We start from the raw sequence: 6,386 nt of genomic DNA, 5'->3' as shown, positions 1-6,386 counted from the left end.
TGTAAGTGCATAAAAGAGTACACAAAAGATAGCTGTATTAAAACTAATTGGGAGCTGACACACAATAATTTAGGATTTAGATAAACTATGACAGATTTTTCTTTACAAAATCAATCAGCCTTAAAGAAGACCTCTCTTGGTTAATTTAGAACCCCAATAATTCACTTGACTCTGTCATTTGACTAGGCAGTTCAACACATAGAAACTGTGCCTTCTTATTTGCCTAAAATTGGATGAAAGCTGGTCAACCCAAGTCCTGATCTCCTGTGGACTTAAATAAAGTTAAGTCCTTGGGACTTAAATAAAAATGTCACCCATCAAACCCCCACCCTCACCTCCATGAAGCCACCATAAACCCTAAACTTACAATTAGAGAGAGAGTTCAAAATATTCCCAGGATCCAAACCTCCCCACCTGTGGGTATTGTATTTCAGTTTATTTTGAAAACATAACATGTAGCTAGAGTGTGACATAGCAAGTATTTCCTATTGAACATGGATCTGTCTTGAAATCTTAATTCTTGAATCCAAAGTACATTGGAATTTAACTCCATGACAATCCTTTTATTACCCATGTGATCCATCATTTAACCTATTTTGGGGGGTGAGATAAAGAGGACAATCAGTTCTGTCATACTCACCTTTAGGAAGGAAAGGTCATAATTTTTTTGGACGTAGGTAATTTCCAAATTTCCAAGTACCACCTCACAGTTATTGAACATCCTCTGGAGACTCAGGAAGTGGTCCTCAAAAGTGCCCAACTGAGTCAACTTGTTACTTGTTCCTTGGCAAACTATATGGGAAGAAAGAAGGAAAATTATGTCACATGAAATACCGAGAGTAAATTAGAAATGACACATATAGAATGTGTGGGCACAGCATAAGTTATACAGAATTCTGGGGAAAGGACAGCTCCCCCCAGAGATAAGTACCCTTTACTTAATAATTATAATTAGACCACTCATTGTGGTATTAACACTAAAGTATACAACTGTGACTCGGTACATAGTAGATTTGATTGCTCAAACTATTTCTGTAGGGATATTCACTTTACTCTGAAAGTTGGACAGCCAGAGTTTCTAAAAATCTTCATTGCTTTGATACAATTCCACCAATCTAATTTTTTTTATAAGTTGCATGCCTTTTGTTTTTTTATAATCACTGTTTCCTGGTATAACAATCCTGCCCCACAGAACCCTCTCTCATAACAAAGAAAAATAGTTAAACAAAAACAGTGCCCAAAGCAGTTGTTTTTAGGAGCTTAAGCAATATTACATACACAGTCAGCCACCTCTCTAGCACACGGAGGGTTGCATGGTTCTTCTGGGACCAAGACTTATTACTGCATTTATATGAAATCATAAAGTTCAAGTTGAAGGGCATCTTAGAAGGCACCTAGTTGAATCTACTGATTCTACAGAGCCGGAGAAGCTTAACCTAGGTGGCCCAATGGAGGGAGTATCTGCACTGGAGTCAAGAAGACTTGAGTGCAAATCTTGCCTCAGACACTTCCTAGCTGTATGACCCTGGGCAAGTCACTTAACCTCTGTTTGCCTCAGCTTCCTTATCTGTAAAATGGGGACAATAATAGTTACTACTTCCTAGGATTGTGTAGAGAATTAAATGACAGAATAATTATAAAATGCTTAGTATAGTGCCTGGCACATAAATATTGTTGTGCGGTCATTTAGTCATATGCAACTCTTTGGGATCCCATTTGGGCTTTTCTTGGTAGAGATACCGGAGTGGTCTGCCATTTCCTTCTCCAGTTCATTTTACAGTTGAGGAAACTGAGGCAAACAGGGTTAAGTGACTTGCCCAGGGTCACAAAGCTAGTAAATGTCTGAGAGCAAATTTGAACTCATGTTTTCCTGACTATGCCTGGTGCTCTATCCATTGTACTACCTAGCTGTCCCACAATAATAATTTATATAAGCTATATATATATATATATATATATATATACATATATATGTATGTAAGTGCTATATAAATATTAACTATTATTAAGACCAGCTTCCTTTTAGTATTATTTCCAAATACATTATTATACTCATTGAGTTTATTATCTTGTTTCTTTCTTTGCCCTGCATCAGTTCAAAAAAGTCTCCCCATGTTTCTCTGAACTCCTCTAGAATTCCATTTCTATTTAGATTAACAAGGAAAATGTTAAATTCTAAATTACATCCCTTCTATCCCCACACACATATGCACATACCCCAAACCCTTAAGATTAAAAATCCGGTTCTACAAGGAGATGATTTTGAATTCTCCATACTTACAGGCACCCTCAATATTTTATTACTAAGAGCAGCACTGATTGCAATAAAACACATTCAAACAATGATCAAAGGACCCTTCTGCCAGACAGTTTCTGACTTATTTTATGTATCAAAGAACTGGGACTAACAGAGTTTCACGTAAAAAGAAATCCATTAATAAGTTACATAATAATTTTGCCTTTATAATACCAAGCATCTGGGGAAAGATTGAAACAGTCACTGATCAGATGTTTGATCTGTATCTTCCCCAGATGTTTCTCAACAGCTGGTAGACAGATTTTTATTTTCATATCCAGAAGTTTGGCATCATATACATACATTGAGAAAATACTGACCTCCCTACAAAGGATAATATACAAAGTTAATAGAAAAAAAAAAAGGACCAGGATCTGCAGTGAGAAGACAGAAAACGACGATAACAAAGTATTTAAAAATATTTACCCATGACTTATTCAACTCGCTCTGCTGCAGCAAAGCTAGAGTAAGGAGGAGGTGTTATAAAAAAGAGAAGAAACAAAACTGGTCTTAGAATAATCTCCATGTTATTTTTTACAGAGCTAAAATTAAAATGACTTTTTTTTCATGAGATGGGGAGACTGATCCTGAAACAATGCAAATTCACATTTTGAGAGAGCCTTTCTGCATCTGCTTGGAGAGGAGAAATGTTCTGAATACAAAACATTCCTTTTTTAGTGTGCTGTGTGCATTGTTGGTCATTGGAAGTACCAATACCATATAGCCATCAATTCCATTTACCAAGGGTGGGGAGAGGAACAGAGGGAAAGGGGAAAGGGGGAAGTAATTTAATTAACCACTATGTACATTTGGCAAACCAATAAGTGAATTCCAATATGAGGGATTTTTCTTATACGCCTCCTCAGCTACAGGAATGTAGACCAGAAGGGTCAAAAGTCTTGATAGTTTTACCTTGGCTGAAAAACCATGGAGTTGGTGAGTTGAGTCAAAATGGAACCAAAAAATATTCTCCTTTATTTTTACTTTTTAAAAAACTGTGTGTGTGTATGGTATATGGGTATTATAAGGAGTTAGTTATTATATTATTATGCATTATATAAAGAGCCCTTTCATTCTCCAGTGAATTAAGGCTATCTAGCTACCTCCTAAGCAAACAGAGGTTAAGTGATTTATCCAAGGTAAGTGTCTGAGTCCAAATTTGAACTCATGTCTTCCTGACTCTAGGCCCAGAGTTCTATCCACTGAGCTTCCTCAACAACAACAACACATATACATACCTATACACATATAAACAGAAACATACATATATACACACCTATATATACATACACACATTATATATCATATGTATGTGTATGTATATATAGATGTACAAAATCTCATTTGAGTCTATCAACAGCCCTATGAGGTAGGTATTACAGGTATCATTCCCATTTAATTGATGAGGAAGGTCACACAACTAGTAAGTATCAAGTCTGAGATTTGAACTCAGGACTTCCTAATTTTAAATCTTGCATTCTGCCCACTATGCTGAGCTGCCTCTCACCCCAGGGATTAAAACTTTGAGTGTATTACATAATATGTAAACTGTTTATTGGGGGCATGTTTTGCTTTATCCTCTGGGAAGCCAGCCAAGTGTTCACCAGAGGCAGTGAAATGATCAAGGCCCATGATTGATGGCTATAACTTTAAGAGAAAAAGGAGAGCTATTCAAAAAAGTTCTATTTACAACCCAGGTATTTGAAAGACATGTGTCAACAAAAGCAAAATATAAAAGTGCTTTGGGGGTAAAGAGTGGTCATAGCAAAGGCTGTGCTTTGAACACACAAATTACCTTGAGAGTAAAGAAATATGTCCTGTGGCTTTGGAAATTAGACTCAAAATTGGCCAGATTCCTTCTCCTTCCCTTCCTCCCCTCCCCCCACATCCAGCCCAAGAGCTGCTGCTGAGATTACACATGGCCCAGTCATGCAAAGCCATGAAAATTAGGCTGAGAGTCAATAAGGCAGCCTGGTAACTTCATTCCCAGTGAGCAGCTGACACATTTCTCATCTTCTGGAAAACTGGGACACTGAGGCTACATTTCTAAATATGTTGGTATAGTCTGTGTTTCTTCATTTCCTCTCTTGATGTTGACCCCTCCCTCCATGTTGAATTTCCTAAATAACATCATGTGATTCTTGCATCCTACATGATTTGACCACAAAAATGAGCCATGTGCTCAGACACCTCTGCAACAAACCAAATCATCTCCAGAAAAACCTCGTGCATGGACCAATCTACTTATCCTGTATAATCTTATGGGGATTCCCCCACCTCCTCCAAGTTACCCCCCCCCACACACACACACACACTCATGAATCTACTCATAAGTAGAATCAAAAAACATTTACATGATGATTATCAGCAGTAGTAAGACAAAGAGGCTTTGTATGTTTACACACTTGATGATCAAACAATTCCAGAAGCCTTCTCTTATTACTTTTGATTGAACCAATCAATTGCTGTCTTCCTGTGCTAGTGCCCAAATGGCTGGCACCCAGGGAAATGGCCAGATTTGAATGCAGCTAGAGGTCAGGAAGTAGGTGTACAGCCATAAGGACAAAGACTACTTGATTATGTCTCATGCACATTTTCTTAAAGATGTCATCAAATGGGGCGGCCAGGTAGCACAGCGAGTAAGAGCACTGGCTCCAGTGTTGGAATGACCTGGAGATCGAATCCCGGGCTCAGACACTTAGCACCCACCCAGAAACACCTGGCCATGTAACGTTGAGCAAGTTACTTAACCCCAATTGCTTAGGGGCAGCCAGGTGGCTCAGCGAGTAAGAGCACCGGATCCAGTGTCGGGATGACCTGGATCAAATCCGGGCTCAAATACTCAGCACCACACCCAGAAATAACTGGCCATGTAACCTTGAGCAAGTTACTTAACCCTGATTGCTTAAAAAAAAAAAAAAAAGATGTCATCAGGATTAAGCTTTCTCTGTAACACTTCAAATTTTTTAGAGAACATTCAGCATAACCCTAGATACAAATGCATGTATATGTGCAATCCAGGAACATATAAATATATCTCAATAATTTTAAAGATCTACGATTTTTTCTTTGCATAACTTTGTTGATGGCCTTTGCAAGTTGTTGAGGAAGAAATATTCATCACCTTGCTGTCAATCTTACAATAAATTTCTCTGAATTCATCTAGACTGGTTCTTGGACAACGCATCTTACTGGGTCCATATTTTTCTGAGCTAATAGAACTGGAAGAGAAAGATAGGAAAGGAAGAGAACCTGGTATATAAGAAAAAGTCTGAACAGAATTAACAGAGCTACAAGAAAAATGGGAGAACTCAATATAATCCATCTGAGGGGAGAAGGGAAGTGTAGGGAAGAGATTTTCTTCACATCAGCCAAAGAAATCCTGGGAAGAGGTAGCACTTTATCTATAAAGGGTGGCTCCAAATTGGGTATATGTAGTTCTTATAATTACAAATGTTTCTGGGAATGCATCTTATTTATTATAAATAGTCATATTCCTGAAGTGTAAACTCTAACTTTTAAAATTCAACTCAACAAATATTTAGTAAGGAAGGCACTGTGCCAGGCACTGGGAGAGATGCCTTCATGGAGCTGAGAGTGTGGGAGGGATTTTCTTGAGCTTGAGGCACACAGTCCATTCCAGGGTAACCTAGCAGTGTAACCTTGAAACACCTAACGTGTGTGTGTCTGCATGTGCACATGTGTGAATGTCCATAAATGTATGTATTCTGCCTCCAAATGGCATATCCATTTATCCAAAAAAAAGTCTGGATGTATATCATTTTTGGATTCTACATAAAACCTAGGACAGTGCTGAATACACAGTAGTCCATCCAATTGCCCAATTATTAAGCACCACTCTAAACAAAATATAATGGTATGCCCTGGGAATAAAGAAGAAAAAAGAAAAAAAAAATCTCTATCTGCCATGGAGCAAAGGCCAGTAGGGGGAAGTATACATTTATGCAAATAAGTAAATACTATAAAATGTTCGGAGAGAGAGCTTGAGTAACTCTTGAAGTCAGAAAGGGCTTCCCATAGGAGGTAGCACCTGAGATGAGCCTTGGAGGAAGATAAGGGGTGGAGGTAA

This window comes from Petaurus breviceps, unplaced genomic scaffold (genome assembly GCF_028583685.1).
Source record: "Petaurus breviceps papuanus isolate PSGF00001 unplaced genomic scaffold, PetGlider_PUasm1.0 174, whole genome shotgun sequence".
Classification (NCBI taxonomy): domain Eukaryota; kingdom Metazoa; phylum Chordata; class Mammalia; order Diprotodontia; family Petauridae; genus Petaurus; species Petaurus breviceps.
This window is presented reverse-complemented; position numbering follows the sequence as displayed.